Below are 21988 nucleotides of genomic sequence, written 5' to 3' on the forward strand. Positions count from 1 at the left end.
ACAGAATAGCCATGGCGAAGCAAAATCAAAAATAGATATTTTCCATCGTTAAAATCCTTCATTGAACCCAAAGCCTTACATGCAGAAATTCCTTCCTCTCAAATTCTTTGCAGTGATTTTGCAACTTATTTTGAGGAGAAGATTAAGAATATCCAGAAGAATTTTGGAACTCCAAGTACACAAGAACGAATCAACGAACAGGAATTGGCCCATAGGTATAATAGGCCCACCCTACATGCTTTCCAAACTGTTACGCTCTCACATACACAAGCAGCTATATTAGCATGTAAAGCAGGTTCACCACTGGATGCGTGCCCCCGATGATATTACATCAAATCATGGATATAGTAAATCCAGTGATTAATGACATCGTTTTATCGTACCTTGCTGCCTGACGGAGGAGCGTGTTGCACCAGCTGCCCAGCGGACCTGCTTTCACCCCTACGACTCGCCGGACCCGCTTCGCGGGTCCCGCAGCGCGTCGTCACTTGCCTAAGGACTGCCCAGAGGAGCTAAGGAGGAACGCGGGGGTAGGTAAGAGAACCAGCGGGGCTGCGAGCTAAGCAGGGGACTCCAGCGACCAGGAGCCCCTGCGCGCCCAACTAGCAACACCTGGGCTGCTCTCCCCGCTGGCCACGCCCCCCCGCCAACGGAGCCAAAAGCTGTTGCTGCCCCTGTGCTTGTGGGACACCTTTTATCGTACCTTGCTGCCTGACGGAGGAGCGTGTTGCACCAGCTGCCCAGCGGACCTGCTTTCACCCCTACGACTCGCCGGACCCGCTTCGCGGGTCCCGCAGCGCGTCGTCACTTGCCTAAGGACTGCCCAGAGGAGCTAAGGAGGAACGCGGGGGTAGGTAAGAGAACCAGCGGGGCTGCGAGCTAAGCAGGGGACTCCAGCGACCAGGAGCCCCTGCGCGCCCAACTAGCAACACCTGGGCTGCTCTCCCCGCTGGCCACGCCCCCCCGCCAACGGAGCCAAAAGCTGTTGCTGCCCCTGTGCTTGTGGGACACCTTTTATCGTACCTTGCTGCCTGACGGAGGAGCGTGTTGCACCAGCTGCCCAGCGGACCTGCTTTCACCCCTACGACTCGCCGGACCCGCTTCGCGGGTCCCGCAGCGCGTCGTCACTTGCCTAAGGACTGCCCAGAGGAGCTAAGGAGGAACGCGGGGGTAGGTAAGAGAACCAGCGGGGCTGCGAGCTAAGCAGGGGACTCCAGCGACCAGGAGCCCCTGCGCGCCCAACTAGCAACACCTGGGCTGCTCTCCCCACTGGCCACGCCCCCCGCCAACGGAGCCAAAAGCTGTTGCTGCCCCTGTGCTTGTGGGACACCTTTTATCGTACCTTGCTGCCTGACGGAGGAGCGTGTTGCACCAGCTGCCCAGCGGACCTGCTTTCACCCCTACGACTCGCCGGACCCGCTTCGCGGGTCCCGCAGCGCGTCGTCACTTGCCTAAGGACTGCCCAGAGGAGCTAAGGAGGAACGCGGGGGTAGGTAAGAGAACCAGCGGGGCTGCGAGCTAAGCAGGGGACTCCAGCGACCAGGAGCCCCTGCGCGCCCAACTAGCAACACCTGGGCTGCTCTCCCCGCTGGCCACGCCCCCCGCCAACGGAGCCAAAAGCTGTTCCTGCCCCTGTGCTTGTGGGACACCTTTTATCGTACCTTGCTGCCTGACGGAGGAGCGTGTTGCACCAGCTGCCCAGCGGACCTGCTTTCACCCCTACGACTCGCCGGACCCGCTTCGCGGGTCCCGCAGCGCGTCGTCACTTGCCTAAGGACTGCCCAGAGGAGCTAAGGAGGAACGCGGGGGTAGGTAAGAGAACCAGCGGGGCTGCGAGCTAAGCAGGGGACTCCAGCGACCAGGAGCCCCTGCGCGCCCAACTAGCAACACCTGGGCTGCTCTCCCCGCTGGCCCCCCCCCCCCGCCTATCACATAGCTGCAGTCTCTTAAGGAGTGCAGGATCACCGCTTCGCGGGAGCGAGCGGGAGCGACCGGGAGAAGCCCGGGACAAGGGCGGGACCGTTTTAGGCCGTTCGAGGCCTGAGAGGCCTGGGCTGGGCCACGTTATTTGGCCCCATGATTAGCCATTGCACGTGAGTCTGTCACCTTTATTCTACGACAAGCCCCACATTGCCCATCATGTGCTCACGAACCACACGAAGCAAAACCGCAAGGGGCCTTGGTGGATCTAGTGGGACTTTGGATGACTTTTTATTTAAGACTAACAAGGCGATTGATCATGAAATTAACAAAATGCAACACAGAGTCTCTCTGGAACTTGATGCTGCCCGTAAATTATCTCTTAATATTGCTTCCTCGAAAAAATCGTCACTTGGGAACCTTGCTCTAGCACTTACCCCTGAGAGGCCAACAGGCCCTCGCCCCTTGCTAATTACAGCTGACATACATCATTGCCCCTCTCAGCCTTTAAGTGACCTGGTTGGGGAACTTCCATTTAACCCGGCGGAGGAGGCAGTGCCAGTTAAACCTGTAGCCAGCACAAGCTCAAAGGCGAAGAGCAAATCACCTAGGGTTGCAACAAGGGCCAACACCATTGCGAACAAAAGGGCGCTACGGCAAAAAAAGAGCTTGGCTAGAATCGCCTTTGCTCGTAAGAAGGCAAAAATTGCGAGAGCCAAGTTCTTTAATTGCCGACGCCCTTTGTTTCCCTCAGCACATGGTGAATTAAACGATAACACCCACACTGATAGCCTTGCTTGTGCCACCAACCATGCTCCGGATGGAGCTTCGAATGTCACTAAGGTGGCAGCATCCCCTGGCTTGTGCGTAGAGGGGTCAAGGGAGGGAAGTTTGGGTGGGGCGCAGAGGGACAATGGGGATGACGAGGTATTTATACGCACTGTTTGGGCCACTCTTAAGAAATTACTCACCCCCCTGGAACTCAAACTTACCAGAATAGAAAACCATCTGCTTGAGATGGACAAGACATTAGTAACACTGGCGAGCCTCAGCCTCAAGCAAATGGAGGCTAGACTCTCACAGGGGGGGGGCTCACTATCACAATGTTTAGAAGTAGATACATCTGCTGTTCTTATTGAACGACCCAAACCTGTACCCAAACCACGAACTTTAATAGGGAATGGCATCCCCATCATCCCAATTGTAATAGCAGGCCCCACCAATGAGCCCCCTGTACCGCCCAAATCCAAGCCCAGTGCGCCTCGAGCAGGGGCTAATTCACATACTGCAGGACCAAAACCCAAACTTCCAGCAGATCGGCAAAGTATTCAGTCAGCCCCCAATGCTCAGCCACCCCTTGAACCTAGTAGACCAAACTTCCGTGGGGGCTACATAGATTTACCTCCGGAAGCTAGTCCATATGTTGCTGTCTTAGCCGGTGTACCGACCCTTGACCCATTAACAAAAGAGGATCATTGGTCCCTCAAAAACAAGGTCATACACTGGCTAAATACAAATACAAATGGACAACTCCCTAGCCATCTAAGAAGCCGGGTTCTAATGGTCCGTAGAGTACCGTGGATTGGACCGAGCCATAAATCCATCTTGGGCGATTGTATAGTGGTGACATTTGCTGATCCCAATACTGCACACCATCTCTGTTCATGGTCCCCTTGTATAAATAACCAGTCAGTTGTTATTAGACCCCTCACCTTCTTTTATCCCCCTAGAATCTTGGATAGGACAGGGGGGACTTGGTCAACAATCCAAAAGTCCAGAAATAGGGGTTATAGGTATGCGGGACAAAATCAGAACAGTTGGTGGCAGGAAGTTCCCACGTCTAACATGTTTGGCTGCCTGGAGGAGGTTGACTGACTCGGGGGGGCAAATATTAAAGGGGAGCTGACAATCTCTAGCATGAACTCCACAAGAGCCGATAGTACAGGCTGCCAAACGTCGCCTCTACCCAAACTAACATGTGTTCCCACTGACCACTACTCTTACCAAGCAGATATAGAAACCCCGGCCCACCTTGTTTCCCCTAGTACTGATAGCCCAGATAGTCAACTTAAAATTATATCCTGGAACATTGCGGGTCTTAGGGGTCGCTTGGACAATGATGACTGGGTCGATTATATTTCCTCCCACGATGTCATCTTGCTCCAAGAAACTTGGTCAGTAGCCCCACTCTATAGACTAGGCTATCTTAACTTCTATAAATCGGCTACCCAGGGCATGAAGGGCAGGGCGTCGGGTGGCCTTTGCATTTGGATAAAAATTAGCTTGGGTTTTAATATTAGAGAAATAGCAGGGACAAATCCTGACATGCTTTGTATCTCCTTAAGGAAGGCAAACTGCAAAGAAATACTCCTCATTAATATTTACGCTAGAGGCTGCCAGGGTGGCAAGAAGCAACCGATACTTAATGACCTGGAAGCCCTCTTGAAAAAAAAAAAAAAAGAGAGACATCGTTAACTCCTCTCTTTCCTCCGGCATAGTGCCCAACGAGTGGAAACTTGCCCTAGTGAAGCCACTAAAAAAAACAAAATATGGACCCTTCCAAGTTTTCCAATCCTAGGCCTATATCCCAACTGTCCATTTTGGGTCAAATTGCTGAAAGAATGGTATATAAGGAGCTCTCTAATTACTGTGAAACATCTCAGATTTGACACCCTCGACAATCCGTCTTTCACCCTAAACATTTGACAGAATCGGCACTTCTAGAGATATCAGACACTCTGAAGTTCATCACAGAATGGCAAAAAGGCAGTGCTGATCCTGCTTGATTTGTCATCCGCCTTTGATACCATCTCCCATGATATACTTTTGGCCACACTAAAATCTGGCGGCATTACCGACACAACACTGGCCTGGATCAAGTCCTTCCTGTTCAATCGGAGACAAGCAGTCTCTCTTAGACTCTTCCTCTCCTCAGAACACACCATCACGACAGAAGTCCCACAGGGCTCCTCATTTAGCCCTATTGTATTCAATATATACATGGCTCCGCTTATCTCCCTGATTTTGTCTTATGGGATTGAGACAACAGCTTACGCTGATGATACGCAGCTGATCCTGTCCCTTGATAAACACCCCACGGAAGCAGAAGAAAACTTCAAATCCTGTCTTACGGAGGTCATCAAATGGATGAAAAACAATTACCGCCGATGTAGGATAAGACAGAAATCCTGCCTATAGGAAAAAAGAATCCCTTTCAACCCAAGGTTTGGAGGCCAGAGGATGTAGCAGCCCCCCATCCACTGCGGAGGTGGCCAAAAATCTGGGGGTGGAGTTTGACTCCTCCCTTTCCTTGAAACCTCGTGCACTTAAGGTGGTGGGGACCTGCTTCGGCTTAATTAAGTCCTTGAAAAAATTATTTAATCTGATTCCACTCTCAGCGAGGAAAACAGTTGCGGTGGTGCTGATACTTTCACACCTAGATTACTGTAATAGCCTCCTGGCAGGTGCTAATAAATCAACTCTGAAGAGGCTGCAGGTAGTGCAGCATGCAGCAGCCAGATTGGTGTTAAAACTTCCCCGTAGGGCTTCAGCTTCAGCAGCGCTGAAAACTCTTCACTGCCTCCCGCTACTCAAGAGGATTCTATTCAAACTTCTTGTCACCACCTTCAGAGCGATCCACCGACTGGGGCCAGTATATCTTTCCACTCCATTCACACTATACACTGCAACAAGAACTCCTAGATCCTCGTCCACAAACCTACTCAAGCCACCTGGTTTTAAACTTAAAACGAGGGAAAGGAAATCTACAACTGTGTTAGGTGCAAAGGCCTGGAATCTCATGCCAAACAAATTGAGATCGATAGAACCTGAAATGCAGTTTAGGAAGGCCCTAAAGACCTGGATTTATGGAGCATCAGACAAACTCTGTCTAGCCTTCATCTAGGTCTCCACTCTCCATTGCTAAGTTTGTTATCTGTACTGCCCCTGGAGGCTCCTTTCGGAGTGACAGTTTGCGCTTTAGAAGTATCACATTTCGTTAATTTCATTGAGACAGCATGGTACAGGTATGCTTTGTACCATCATACAACTGTATTAACTTAATCACCTTTTTGTGGATCAGCAGTCACGAGTCCTCACTGGCAGTAGCACAGAGGCATCCACAATAAAAGAGGTCATGTAGTGAACAATACAGTAAGTTTTACAGCCCAACCAGACATCACAAAACAAATGTCCGAGTGAAGGCACGCGCAATGAGATTTCGGGTAGAAGATTAACCTACTTTTGTACAGAATGGTCCCTTTAAGAATTCTGGATGATGCTCATGGCATGCTAACTCAGGATGACGTCTACCTGCTGACCCTTCTTTATTTTCGACACACATGACCATCACAGACATTTGTGTACTTTGAATCAAAGCCTTGGCTTACAGTGCCTGTCCCTGTGGCGATTCTTTTTATTCAGTTGCTTTTAACTATTAAAGAAGGGAACTCACTGCCCCGGCACAGCAGTTATACAATCTCTACAGCTCTTCATAGAGTGCTATAATTCACTTTGTCTAAATGAATAGGATGAATGATGGATAACCTGATCAGCTTGGCACCCACACTAGATCTCCTATGATTATCACTTAAGTTATGTCACTAAAAATAAAAAATGGCGTCCAGCGAACAGAACTGGAACTGCAATGCCAGATATGTTACCCTTAAAATTGTATGTCAATGTCCTGACTTATATTACGGTGATCACATATCACATAATGTTTAATCCCATTTGGAAGTACGTTAAGGACACATTTCCATTCTAATGTACAGCAAACGAATTTTACGAACTGCAGAGTATGATATAATACAACCAATGACTGCTTTAACATTCCATTAGAGTCTGTAGCTTTGTCTTGGGTCCCAAGGTCAAAGAACAACTGGCAAGCGTTTCTCCATCCAATACTATGAGATCAAACCAATTAAAGGGCAGCATACTTTTCGAACTGGACATAATATATTTCACCATCCAGATTGGTTGTGGACACAGGGTTGCTGTGAGTTCTTGCCTTGCTCACTTTATGTGACAAAAAAGTTGTTCAATTAAACATGGTATTTTCATCCTGAGTCGTGACTCAACATCTAACAGCTGGACAATATTGTTAATACTGAAAAAAAGTGCACTGAAATGCTAAACAAGTAACCATTTATGGCATTTTTACTGCAAATTTCGGTAAAGAATTTGAATAAAAAGCAATAAAAAGTAAAAGGCTATTTCTCAGCGAGCATGTTCTACGATGAGATCACAAAGATATTTTTAGCCTACATCAATGAATAATTTTATTTTAGAGGTGATTTTCATTGCTAATTAATTAAAACATTTGCGTCCATGCTCATTTTTTTTCCAATGCAAAATATTTAAATGAATAATGTTTCTACGAGAGAACAAATGAAACACATTTGACTAGGACATTATGCACTAACATAAAGTGATACTGGCAACTCGATTTGTCACATTAAAGCCCTGGCTGAGCGTTCCAACGGAATTTGCTGACTTGTCCATCTCTACTAAGGATCTCAGATTTCAGACCCTGAAAAAATATTCTCCCGTCCACTATATGCTGAAAACCTGTCACTAAAACCAAAAGTAAGTCAGGCGTTACAAAATGAACTGAACGCTCTCAGTTTCTCGCTCTCCCCCAATATTCTCCTGCCCCATCAAGGCTCAGTCTGCAGCTAGCCGCTGTTAGTATTGGACTTGACATTGCTTGAACTACCTAACCTAATAGAGTCAGGCAGCCATCTTAGAAAGATGTTTTCTATACTGCCAAGATGCACACAACGTGGCAGCAATATAACAGAGTTATTTAGTATAGTTGTTGTTATACATCCTCAAGGGACCCTAAGATCACTGTACGTTGTTGCTATTGGCTTCACCAACACTAGTGTTGAAATTCTGCAATCAGCGGCAAACTTATTATTGACAGCAATCAAGCATTGCGAGGCAAGACCCACTGGCCCCTGTCAATGCTTGTTAATTTAAAGTGCTGTTAATACTGTACCTGGTTCTACCCCGTGCAGAGACGACAAGGTCTTCGCAATAAAGCATTTCGAAACTATGAAGTACCATCTTTGCAAAAGGGTGTACAAATATGTTAAATCCTGTTACAGCTCACCCAATATGATTGGTTAGCTTGTTGAAATGAGTCAAGCAAACTGAAAGACTTTGGAGGACGGAGCCTTCATCCACGACAATTTTGAGTAAAAGTAGAGGATGCTGTCTCGGCTTTCTTATGACTTACAGAGTTCCTTGAGAATGTCTAAACTAATGTTCAATCCTGAAAAATGGGCCTCAAGTTCTCCGCGTGTGCACTTTGTAATATAAAGATACACTTCTTATCTCATGCAGGTGAACTTTGCAGTCAAGGCCAGCGGGCGATATGCGGGGTGGGATGAAAGTGTAAACACCTACTGTGTAACTGCTACCACAGCATAAACCGATATCAGCATGTCATCATTTTAAGAAAAAGTTGAAAAATACGTGGAAATCTGAGAAGCCCAATTGTACCTGGTCTAGTGCTACAAGGACATGGGAGACAGACAACGTACTTGCACTTGAGCCTAAAATAAAAGTCTTTATTCCATTAACAATGGTTATCAGGCCGAGCAATCTGCCTCTTTGTCTGTTCGCTACTTAGCGAGACGACAAATCTCCAATTCGGCAAACAATACACAAGGCAGCAGCTAATACTTTGAGGACACCTGCTGTTGGTAGGATTACTCCGATTTAGCTGTACCTGTTATGCATGCTCTTCCCAGACTTGAAATCATAATAAAGGCGGTCTCAAAATGTTTGTGAAAACTAAAGCGTGTAAATAAGTGAGGAAACAGATGAATGAAATATCTTGGGGAGCGTCCTTTAAAGTCATTGGGAGTGACCTTCAGAAATCCCACCAGGCGAGAATAGTTCAAATACTCTGTCACCCCAATTCATAACAGGACACAATGCTGAAAGAGCACAAAACTTAACCACTGCCATGGACAACAATTCACCAAAATAATAGGGATAGCGGATGTGACAAGATTTACCCTTTGATCACCCCCCCTTACATTACAGGAAGTAACATCATGCGAACTTTCACCTAATATCATCCTAGGAAGTGATGTCACATGACATTTTACTCTGATGACACCATGAGAAGAAACACCACTGCAGTTACAAATCATGCATTAAATGCATGGCTGATACAGAGATTAGGTACTATCTTTATGATCTCACTCTTACCTCTTCCCTCTCTCTTATCCAGCTGTTTCTTTTTCATCCACGTGCCTCTTTATCAAAGGACCCACATCTTCCTCTCAGCTATCCCCCAACTTGTTATATTTCTCTTTCTGCTCTCTCCTCCCTGTCTATCATCTACATCTCACCTGTCAATCCTCCCTAACTATCTCAGCTATTTGTATCTAAACTGCTATCTCTTTATCACCCCCTCACTCGCTCTAAGGTATTGCATCAATTTCTCTGTTCCCCTTCACCTATCTCATACTATCTTAACAAAGTCTTCCCCATCTGTCTCTCCCTTTTCCATCAGTCTCTGAATTGTCTTTTTCACCTGACTCCTTATTACTTCTCCTAACTTTCGAACACCTCTCAACCATCTCTTTCTCGCCACTCTCTCTATATCATCTACCTTACACCAGTTCGTTTACTCACCTCTCTGTATCATATGCCTGTTACCTCTCTAGATTGCTTCCCCCTCTCCTCTCAGTGGTCTCTTTATGAATTATTTCTCACCTGCCCATTCCCTCTCTGCTCAGTTGTTTCTATTCCCTCTCCCTCGCCTCTTTCTCTTTGAGCTCTCTCACACCAGTCTTTCTATACCAGCTTTCTTAGACCTTTCTTCTACTCTCCATCTCTTTAAACTTCCTTCGGCTCACATATCTCTTAGATGTGTCTTTTTCACCATGTCCCGTTTCTGCATTGTGTTTCTGGCATGTCTCTTCTTTTGCCATTTTCTCTCACTTGTCTCTCTTCTATATCTCTATTGCACAGTTCTCATGTATATGCCTGTCCTATCTCTGCTTTACCACTGTCTGCAAGATGTCTCTTTTCCGCCACTCTGTCTTAAACCTTTCTCTTGTCTCTCTTTCTTTCACACATGTCTGACTCTATCTCTCCAACACTGATCTCTTCGTCTATATTGTGTCTTTCTCATCTGTCACATCTCTAATTTTCTCTCTCTCAGCTGTCTCTTTTTTTGCCTGTCTGTCTTAAACTTCTCTCTTGTCTCGCTCTCTCACACTTTACTGTCTCCATCTCTAAATATATATTTCATCTTACCAACTTTCTTGTTTTTTTCTTATTTTCCTCTTATTTTTTCTCTATCTCGCCTATTTTGTCTTCTTCCTCTCTTCTGGTCCCTCTGCTGCTTCCTTGTTCTTTTCTTAACCCATATTTCTCTCTATTATCCGCTGTATTTCCCCTCTCCCCTGACATGTCCAGAGAGAGCAAAAGACATGGAGGCGCCTTTAGTCAGGCCTTCTAAATCAGCAACAATGAATGATGTTGCAAAAATTAGTTATTTTCAGTTTACTACTGTGCTAGGTTCTTGCTAGAAATGACACAGCAAAAGCAGCTCAGCCCATGAACCACAGGCTACAAATCATAACATTTTATTTCAAAGCAGCGTACTTTCACAGGTGAATGTTTTTTTTATTGCAGACGACATGTTAATGTTGGGTGTGAGTTAAAAGAAAAAAGTTCATGAAAGCCCACTTTAGCATTCTTGACTCTACTTTAGCAGTCTTCTAGGACAGGGGTAGCAAGGGTAGTGCCAAGAGTTGCAAGGGGCAAGCGACCTGGCGGCCACTAAATGAGGTCCATGAGCACTGCACTGCCTGGTCTGTGACTTGTTGGCAGGACTGGCTTTAACACTGGGTCGCACCCTGTGCAACACTGTTTGTTGCCTCCCCCACCCCCCAATGGCCACCTCTGCCACAGATTCCCTCACTAGCACCCTTTAACATCGCCCCTCGAGTCTCCATAACCACTGTCTCTCAGAGTCATTTAGTTTAAAAGCACCACTCACACCAGTGTAAGGTGTCAGAGCACTTTTCATCACACACACATTGCACAGAGTCCAAAGGCTTGGGGAAGGGGAACATGGGGGAGACCAAGGGAAAATAGCAATAAACAATGCAAGTATAAAGAGGGCATGAGCATATAAGGAAAGTTACACTTGAACAAATATGAGTAGAATAGAGATTACAACACAGGGAAGACATGGCTTGGCAGTTCGGGCTGGACTGTTCCCACAAGGCACAGGGTCGGACTGATTTGCCTATAGCCATGTCTGAACTGGGGTGGCTGAGTGAACTAAAGAATGGTGATGGATTAAACCCAGATCAGTTGACTGGGGGTGAGTGTTTGATTTGTTCAAACGCTCCGTCCATCATCCCCTTTTGTATCGCTTTGTTCGCCCTAAGTGTGGCAGGGTATGCTCAGACGTGAGTCCCTTGTTCACTTGGCCACTGGATTCAAGATAGCCTGTCTGATGAGGATTATGAATCCGAAACCGGTCCCAGGATGCTTGTTTCCGGTCCAGGGAAGACATGGCTTGGCAGTTCGGGCTGGACTGTTCCCACAAGGCACAGGGTCGGACTGATTTGCATATAGCCATGTCTGAACTGGGGTGGCTGATTGAACTAAAGAATGGTGAAGGATTAAACCCAGATCAGTTGACTGGGGGTGAGTGTTTGATTTGTTCAAACGCTCTGTCCATCATCCCCTTTTGTATCGCTTTTTTCGCCCTAAGTGTGGCAGGGTATGCTCAGACGTGAGTCCCTTGTTCACTTGGCCACTGGATTCAAGATAGCCTGGCTGATGTGGATTATGAATCCGAAACCGGTCCCAGGATGCTTGTTTCCGGTCCAGGGAAGATATGGCTTGGCAGTTCCCGCTGGACTGTTCCCACAAGGCACAGGGTCGGACTGATTTGCATATAGCCATGTCTGAACTGGGGTGGCTGAGTGAACTAAAGAATGGTGATGGATTAAACCCAGATCAGTTGACTGGGGGTGAGTGTTTGATTTGTTCAAACGCTCCGTCCATCATCCCCTTTTGTATCGCTTTGTTCGCCCTAAGTGTGGCAGGGTATGCTCAGACGTGAGTCCCTTGTTCACTTGGCCACTGGATTCAAGATAGCCTGGCTGATGAGGATTATGAATCCGAAACCGGTCCCAGGATGCTTGTTTCCGGTCAAGGGAAGACATGGCTTGGCAGTTCGGGCTGGACTGTTCCCACAAGGCACAGGGTCGGACTGATTTGCATATAGCCATGTCTGAACTGGGGTGGCTGAGTGAACTAAAGAATGGTGATGGATTAAACCCAGATCAGTTGACTGGGGGTGAGTGTTTGATTTGTTCAAACGCTCCGTCCATCATCCCCTTTTGTATCGCTCCTGGAAGGTAGACACTGGTATTTCAGCACAAGATTTTAACTCTGAAAAGGGACCACCACACATGTCTATCGGCTCTAGTGCCGATATAGATGGACAAGGACACCCTTTAAATCTTACATTAATTGACTGCTATCCTCATTTGTAACTAGCCAACCTACGCGAACAACACTTTTTTGATAATAGAACGCAACTGATCTCTCATTAGACGTGTGAAAACCTTTGACATTCTCTCACCTTGTCGACCCAACTCATTAAGAAAGCCCCGGACTACGGGCTACAGGGGGTGAAATATGTGTTGGCTGTGCCTCACAAAAGTTTCTTACCATGCTCATTAATGACCTCAAATACATTTTGTAGAAACCATTTTGTAGAAATCATTTTTCAGCTAGTACTAAACTAGATATGGAATTTGGTCCATAACAAACTTCTTCATTGACAAACAGGTTTGGCAAAATACTGGGTCCATTACCCCTTCTAGATTTTTGCAAGATCTACAGATACCCAAGAAATTTGAGCTGATAGAATACACTCCTTTAACATACGGTTCACTCTCTCCACCAGCCCGTTTGCTTTAGGAGAGTATAGAGCAGATTTAAGGTGTACAATAGATACGTTCTTATAAAATCATTCACAACAGAGGTGAATTGAACCTCATTATCTATGATAAGGGAACTGGGTATACCTTCAATCATGAAAGTGCCTGACAAGAAATCAATCATATCTAAACAAGAGAGAAAAGGGTCGGACTGTCACTCTTACACCCCTTAAGTCAAATATATCAAACAACAGAAGAGTAACCAAATAAACTAGCAGTATGGATGAAAGGATTTTTTTAGTTACCACAACCACATAGAGAAAAATAGGTTCAATTAGTCAACAAAACTGTGAAAGTGAACCCTCAGGCACCAACAAAGTTAGTGACCAGTTTCATCATTGAGGTCTTGTTACAGGCAAGTGCATTAGTGCCATATTGTGAAAATTAGTGAAATTAAAAGAAAATGTAACTGTTCCCTAAAAAATGTTTAATAAAGGGACAGTTCACCTTCATTAAAAATATTGTGATAGGCGGACAACAAATGGTTAAGTCAATTTGAACCAAAAATGTCCTACAGAGATAATAATTTGGTCAACATGTTTCTGCTTTCACGAGCTGATTCCGCTCAGCATTCATCAGGACCATACAAACCCCAGCTAGTAGTCCAGGCACCCTAAAGCGCAAGCTCGAAGTTGGGGAAGCCCTCTTAAAAGTGGGGGGTCTCCAATTAATTATATACGTCGAGATTCCAACAGGGGCTCGTGGCAGAGGGAACCTTCACGCCCGGAATTGTTGCGTCCAGGCGACCCCCACTTTTAAGAGGGCTTCCCCACAGGAATTCCGTGAGTCTGTTTGTAACACATTTTCTCACCCCAACTTCGAGTTTGCGCTTTAGGGTGCGCGCAGTACTAGCTGGGGTTTGTATGGTCCTGATGAATGCTGAGTGGAATCAGCTCGTGAAAGCAGAAACATGTTGACCAAATTATTATCTCTATAAGACATTTTTGGTTCAAATTGACTTAACCATTTGTCCGCCTATCACAATATTTTTAACGAAGGTGAACTGTCCCTTTATTAAAAAAATTTGGGGGGAATAGTTACATTTTCTTTTAAAAGAAATCAATCATGTCACACGTAGTAATATGATTGACCACTTTAACAATAATCCAGTGGGAATAGTAAACCACTAAAACAATAATGAACTTGTCGGACCCCTTTGAACCATTGAGAGGACCCATGATGTCTATTCCTAATTTTTCCCATGGTTTAGATGGTACTTCCACCGGGGGCCTTCCTTATATACTTGCTTTTCTCGCTCATGGAGCATGTCAGGCAATCTTTGAACCTGTCCTCAATGAGACTGTCCATACCGGGGAACCAGCAAAAAGCCCTGATCTTGGATTCGGTAATAATGCGCCCGAAATGCCCTTCATGTGCCAGGTCCACAATTCTCTCCCAGAGATCTCCCGGAGGAACAATCTTCTCAGCTCTCATAACCATGTCCTTTTTAATATACAATTCGTGTCTCACCTCCCAATAACTGCAGATATCCTCATGTAATGGTAGTGACAAAAACTCCTAGGCAATGTCAATAAAGCAAATATACACAGTATCTATAACATTAAGAAAACCAAGGAAGACAGAAGAAATATATTCAAAGTTGTTACCATTTTAATAATTTCTTCTCATATTATCTAAACAAATGATATTAATACAAAACATTTAAAAAATGAAACACAATATGTAACACATCACATTTAATCAATATGTATAAATAAAGGGTTAAAAAGTGGCAATATCTTTATTAACTCGACGCGCGTTTCGGTGTATACAACGCCTTCTTCAGGAAAGCCACACAATTATAGATCCTGTTTCAATGTGATTAGTTCCTAGTGATTAAAACCTGCAAATCCATAGTTGGTGGATGTTCTTGATTCTAATAAAGGTCTAATAAAAATGCGGTGCACCGAATGTACAGCGATGTCTTATTAATTTTAAAATCAACGATATCACGAAAAGGTCGGATGTCTGGTTATCAAACAAGCCTTGTGTAGGTATATTTGAAAAGCGACCTGGTCCCGCTAAATGTTAAAATCAGTAATATGATATTCTGGAAAGCCTCTTGGGATGGAAGAGATTCAACGAAGAAACTGGAACAAGCGTTAGATATGCGATAGTGTTCCAAGTATGTAGCTGAATAGGCATGCACAGTAAAGGACTTATCTGATAAGAGGAGGCTCCAGGTAGGATCAGGCTAAGGATGGCTGCCGGTGATGCCTTTGGAAAAGATATCCTCATGTAAACTTTTAGGTTTTAGGTGGCCACCCCTGAACAATCTTGTCTCTTAAAGAAGAAAGGATTGCATCATTTTCTGAACACTCAATCCACTCCTCCCTGGAGATGCAAGTGCTGGTCACAGTCAGGATAAGTTCATCTGTACTATCCTCATCCATACCACTACCACTCTCCATTGCACTTTCCTTTCTCAGTAACCGAGAAAGGCAGTTTGTGACAGAATTGCTGTTCCCTGGAAAAAAGTTGATCTTGAAGTTATAACCCTCTAAGCTGAGCCACCTTACTTGTCCTTGTGGATTAATGTGATTCTGCCTAATCCAGATTGATGAGCAATCTGGAGGTGCTCTACTCAAGCCAGTAACCAATTGAGTGATTTACACATTTTGTATTTTTCAGGCTTGTTTTAGTTAATTCATGGTCACTGCTGCATACTCTGGTCCACAAATCAGTTCAGTGCATGCTGGTTACTTTCATGACTTCTTTCGAAGGGAAACTCTTGGAAACAAGCAAACGTGCAGCATCAACAAAGGCATAATCAATGTTTAGAAGGAGCTGCGACTAGGTGGGATCAAGTGAATATTTGTTTTACTGGCAGGTACAATGGTGTAATACTTACTTTCAATTAACTTTAAGACTGTACTTCCCCCGTTTGTAATGTTGAGGGAGGATGAGTCTTGGCCCAATAACAGACCATCTTGAATCTACCTCTTGCTATTATGTAAGGACTCTTTTATTTAGACCGTTTCACCTTAGTCACGCAGACTTCCTACATAATTCTTCATATTACAAAGCAATTTACATCGTTTAGCGGTTTGAATAATTGTAAATTATTATCTCAAAGGATTTTGCTTAAGATTTCATTTGGGGATTTGTTTTTGGTTGAGAAGGGGAAATGTTTTGTATTTAGTGAAACACAGTTCCTAACGCTTCGATAGTCTGTTTTTTTGCACAATGATTCTAATAATGTTGACTCTGATCACAATATTAGGTGATCATATTTGTTGAAAATGTCATGTTCTAACTCATGTGCAAAAATATTTCCCGAGAACTTGTCCGATAGTTTTAATGTTTAGATTTGACATACAGTCTGCTGTTTTAAATTATCTGTTTGAAAATAGCAGTCATCGTGAACATGTGCTTTGAGATAAATGTGTGTTTTATAGTTAAGGCTCTCTCCATTGTTTGCAAATTTTCAAATAACCACGTCCTTTAAAATGTTTTATTGTTTTTGTAATAAAAAATACAGCTCATATTTTCTGAGCTTGCATTACTTTAACACCTGGCGCGCAGTCGTACACCTGTTCTATGTTAGAACCCGTGGCCATCGAGGAGTCCGATTGTATTGAAGTTCTGTTATATACAGGGAAAATGAAATAAAGTACCATAGCAACCATATGGAGAAGGCATGGGCTTATCATGGTGTCCATTATCCTTAGGTTGCAGCCTGAAAGTAGTCAGCATTTCACACAGAGACTGCTCTCTCAGGGCATGCTAGCAGAAGCTTAATTCGAGGCAAACTCACCCATTAAAGCTGCCTCTTCTCTCTTCCTGTCCCACATTTACGTATTTGGGCATTGGTGAATGATATGATCCAGCGGTTCTTATTCTGTGGTCCCAGACCCCTCAAGGACCATCATGGCATCTACTCAGGGGATCCACAACTGCTTAGAAAATTAAATAAAATTAACAGATTAGCACAGCGTATATAAATAAAGAACCAAAGATGAGAATTGAACATTTTAAACGTTCAGCAAATGTGAAGGATTTTGAAATTAGAGGCTAAAAATTAAGTTGAACCTTAGATTAGTTTGTAGGACCAGTGCAAGCGCTAACATTATAGTATGGGTGATGGGTGACTTCAAACACATTATAAAAGGCACCAAATTTCCAATAAAAATTAAAATTAGGGGAGGGCGTGGCCTAGCAGCTAAGATGGTGGACAAGTGCTAGGCAAGCTCCGCCCAGCCTGCATAATTATTCTTGATTTATCCTTCCCTCCGACTTTGTTTGGGACAAACTGATCACATCCCAGCTGGGGTGCTTTCGGGGACGAAAGTGATCCTTCTTTCGGCCTTCTATCCTGCAGGGAGAAGCCGAGGCTGAGACGGACTGGGGCACGGCCCGGAGGAAGCAGAGAGATGCCATCTTTGGCTGCGGAGGCTGGTGTGCGGCGCGAAGCAATCGTGAGGCTCCAGGGCATCGACTGGGCCAGAAGGGCCGCCCGCAAAGGACGACTGCACAGTGAGGGGGTCGGTAGGGGGAGGTGGCCTCTAAGTGTCGGTTGTGTGATGCGGGCCCCCCCTACCTGCTCTGGGATGGCGGTGGAGCTGTCGGCGGCCTGAGGTTGGCTGCGGAGGAATCGAGCGTGCGATGCCCGGCGACTTTATCGAGCCGTTGTGAGCGCTGAGAGTGATCTGCAGGCCCTGGCTCTGGGACTGCCCTGCACCGGGGGCCGTGCCTACGCCCTAACGCTGCTAGCTGCTGGGGGCTGCAAGTTGTGGCGGGTTCTCCTGGTGCCGCCGTGCCCTCGCACCGGTGGCCATTTCGGGTCGTGCAGGGGGTGGTAAAGTAACTACGTTGTGCCACTGCGGTCCAGTGGAGCAGCGGTGAATACATCTTTCGAAGCCTGGAGGGGGAAGGGAGGGCCCACCTGAACCTGGCACTTGTGACTGGCTCGGCCCTTTAGCACAAACTGAGGTGAAGGCAGAGTGGCCTGCGTGGTGCATACCCCCTTTTTTTCTCCTGTTTGAGTTGGCCATCGTCCTTCCTTAGTGTAGTTGGGTGCATTCTATAAAGGACCCCTCCGGCTTCCTCCTTGATGTCTATTGAGAGCCCATGTTCAGCGGCCATATCGGGTCACGGTGTTTCGGATCTGCAGTGTTTGGGCCCTCCACGCCAAGCCCTCTAGTGTTTCTATGCCGGTGGTCCAGAGGTCCACGAGAGCCGCTGCTGGCCAGCCTGGCGCGGTGTGGTCGGGCGCCGGGAGGCCCCGGTGCACACAATGACACGCGATAAACCGGGGGGGGGGATGTTAGCTAAGCAGCGTACACTGGACAAAATCATGGGCCCTGGGACCACCGCGGCGACACTGGAGGGAGGTCAAGGAGCGGTCCTGGGGATGCCAGACAATGCTGCGCTCATGGCCACGATTACACAGTCTTCTGATGTCCTGGATGCCAAGATCGGGCCGGTTGGTTCCGATATTGAGCTCCTCCGCCAGGACCTGTGGAATACAGTGGCCCGCATTACGGGGACCGAAACGTGGAATTGGGGGGTGGAGGATGAAGTTACAGTCCTACAGAGAAAGGTAGCCACCCTTGAAACGACCCAGCGGACCATGGCGGCACGTGTGGAGGATGCGGAGGGCCGGGCCCAGTGCAATAACCTTCCCTTTGTGGGCTTCCCGGAGGGTTGTGAGTGGGGAGACATGGAGCGGTTCCTTACTCAATGGCTAGAGGGTTGGCTCCCCCCGGAGTCCCTGTCCTGCTGCTTTGTAATAGAGCTGGCTCATCGCGCCCTCCTGGAATAACCACTGCCTGTAGCCTGCCCGAGGCCAGTCATCGCAAGGCTGCTGAACTATCACGACCGGGATGTTATCCTTGAACAAGCCAGGGCCAAAGAACCATTGCTTTTCGAAAACGCATGTATTTTGATCTTCCCTGACTACACGAGGCTGGTCCAGCAACGGAGACAGTCCTTCCTGGTGGCTAAGGCCTGACTTCGGGATCTCAAGCTTCCATATGCCTTGTTGTATCCGCCCGGCTGTGGGTGGTGTACCAGACCCACTTCTTTGACACGCCGAAGAAGGTGTTTCAATGGCAGATGAGACGGTGCAACTGTGTCCTAACTCACCGCCTAGGCGAGGCTCTGACTCTTCATCCAGTGAGGCTGCTCATAAGCAGTCTTAATTGACCCCTAAAGATCGTAGACGATCCAGATCCCATCGCCGGTCTCGCACCTGCAGTGTCTCTGCGCGGGCTGGCTCAGCCTCTCGGCAGGCCTCCTTAGGCTCCTGAGCTGGAGGAGAATTCTAGGCCCCTGAAGACACTGATACTGTTGACAGGATAGGAGGAGTTCATGTGAAAGCCGGCTTCTCTGTTGGGCTTCCAGCGGAGGGGCTGCCCACCGACTTTGGGTTGTACATTGGGGATACATTGGCTGAGGTGTGCAGGGACTCCTTGTTGGGGTCTGCAGGCATCACCCACCGCAACAGATGCTTCATCGTTCTTGAAGTGTAGGTTGGGGGGCTTGTTAGGTTGCGTTGGGTTAGGTTTATGTTGTTGGTTTCAAGTTGCACTGCATTGCTACACTACTAGATCACTGGGCACACACCACACGCCTTTTTCTGCACCTCCCCTCTTCTTCGGGGTTGTCCATGGCAGGTTTACCTGAGATGGCCCGGTTCTCCCTCGAGACCCTCAGGCTAGTCAGCTGGAATGTTAGAGGTGTCCTGGATAAGATCAAGCGAGGGAAATTCTTCAATACGCTAAGAGGGCCCAAGTCGATATCCTTATGCTACAAGAATCATATCTTATGGGCTCGAAGGCGCTCTGCGTCCAGAGATATGGTTTTCCTCCGGTGTTTCATGCTGGCTTTATACCTGGGGTCACGGGAGGTGGCGATCTTGATCCATCGCCCCGTCCTTTATACACACATTAAGACGCGGGTTGATACTCAGGGGCGCTATATGTTTCTGCTGGGCACAATCAGGGAGGAGCCAGTGGTGTTGGGATTTGTCTATGCCCCCCTCCATTGTCCTGGGTATTGGTTGAGCGGCTCATGGCCATATGGGCGGATATGCCCGATGGCCTAAATATGATAGAGAGGGATTGGAATCATGTCCTGGATGTGGCCTTGGATCGCTGGAGTCCCGGGGAGGGCACATGGTCCACCAGAACACTAAACTCTCGTATTGATTATCTGTTTGTCCTGCGCACATTTCCAGCCCAGGTGGTGGATGCGGATATCCTCCCAAGAGGCCTATCAGATCACTCGCCGATTATTCACCTTCTGCGAATAGGGTGGGCGGAACGGCCCTTCCGCTGGCGTCTCTCGATGTGGAATTTACAGAAGACAGATTATAGGGAGTGCCTTGAGAGTGCTCTGGATCAATACTTGATGCTTAATGTGGGGTCGGTTTCGGACGCTGAACCTCTGTGGGAGACGATGAAGCTGCCTTGTGGGTTGTAGACATTTCCTATTGTGCGACAGCTCGTAAGACTTGGAGGGAGGTTCCACTACAAGCGGAGACAAACATTGGTGATCTTGAACATCGTAGTCGGAGCGGGGAGGGACATCATATAAGGCAGCAGCTATTACAGGCGCAATAGAATTATGCTGCCTTTCTTATGGATGAGGCTTTTCTCGCCTGGTTGGCCACTTGCAGCCGAATATACCAATGGGGAGAGTAATTCAGTAAGAAGCTTCATAGACTTTGTCAGGGGTTGTTACACGCTCAGCCCCTTCCTCGGATAAAGCGTTCTGTGTAGGGTTTCTGAGTGTGCAGGAAGATTGGCGCCTGTGCTGGTAGCGGTAAGTGATTGATTGAAAGTATTAACTATATGGTGGTGCTACAGGTCAGAGGAGACCCTAAAACCTCTGTAGGGAGTGACAGGGGCTCACTCAATGATTAGAACAAATAGACCCATGCACACATAAAGATTAAGATACGGTCATGATTCTCATCGTAACAAAAATAACCGCATTCAATGAAACAAGGTAGACAAATCTGAAGTGTTGTTTTTTCAAAAAATGAAATATATTTAGCTTTCCCGATAGGAAAGATGACATCAAAGCAAATAACCAGCCGACACGTGTTTCGTCACGCGGGTATTATACCCATGACTCTTCAGGGCTTTCAACTGTTATGTAGTCATGGGTTCGATGTGCCGGTGATAATTTTGACCCAGCAGGTACGGGTTGTAGGAAAGTAAATCCTGGTGCGGTATTGCATCCAGTTGAGAATGCTTAAGACGGTCGAGTGCAGCCACCTCTATGTACGTCTGTGAAGTAGTGCTTCCGCAAGGACTGGTGGTTTCTTGGGTTCATTTCAGAGGGGAAACGAACCCAAGAAACCACCACCCGACCGTCTTAAGCATTCTCAACTGGATGCAATACCACACCAGGATTTACTTTCCTACAACCCGTACCTGCTGGGTCAGAATTATCACCGGCATCTCGAACTCATGACTACATAACCGTTGAAAACCCTGAAGAGTCACGGGTATAGTACCCGCATGACGAAAGACGTGTCGGCTGGTTATTTGCTTTGATGTCATCCTTCCTATCGGGAAGGCTAAATATATTTAATTTTTTGAAAAAACAACACTTCAGATTTGTCTACCTTGTTTCATTGAATGCGGTTATTTTTGTTACCATGAGTATCATGACCATATCTTAATCTTTACATGTGCACAGGACTATTTGTTCCCTTCCTGGGAGAGTGGGCCCGGATGGACTGCCCCTTACGGATTCCCTAGAGATAGCCGAAAGATTTTCCACATATTTCAGGGAGCAGTATGCCCCCAAAGAATGTCTCTGTGAGGAAGAGATTGGCCTGTTTTTAGACGACCTTCCCCCTCTGGCTCTACCTGATGATGTGAGCGTGGAGCTGGATATTCCTCTTACAGAAGAGGAATTGGGCGCAGCCCTGGGTGACCTCAATTCGGGCAAAGCACCGGGGCCCAACTGGATCCCCTGCAAGTTTCTTAAGAAGTTTTTTTTGCAGTTAGGACCCCACTATCCTAGGGTGGTGAAGGAGTCGCACGAGCGGGGTTGCCTTCCACGGGACTGGAGGCATGCTGAAGATGTGGTATTCCATAAACCATGCAGACCCCCGG

This window comes from Lissotriton helveticus, chromosome 2_1, assembly GCF_964261635.1.
Source record: "Lissotriton helveticus chromosome 2_1, aLisHel1.1, whole genome shotgun sequence".
Lineage (NCBI taxonomy): Eukaryota > Metazoa > Chordata > Amphibia > Caudata > Salamandridae > Lissotriton > Lissotriton helveticus.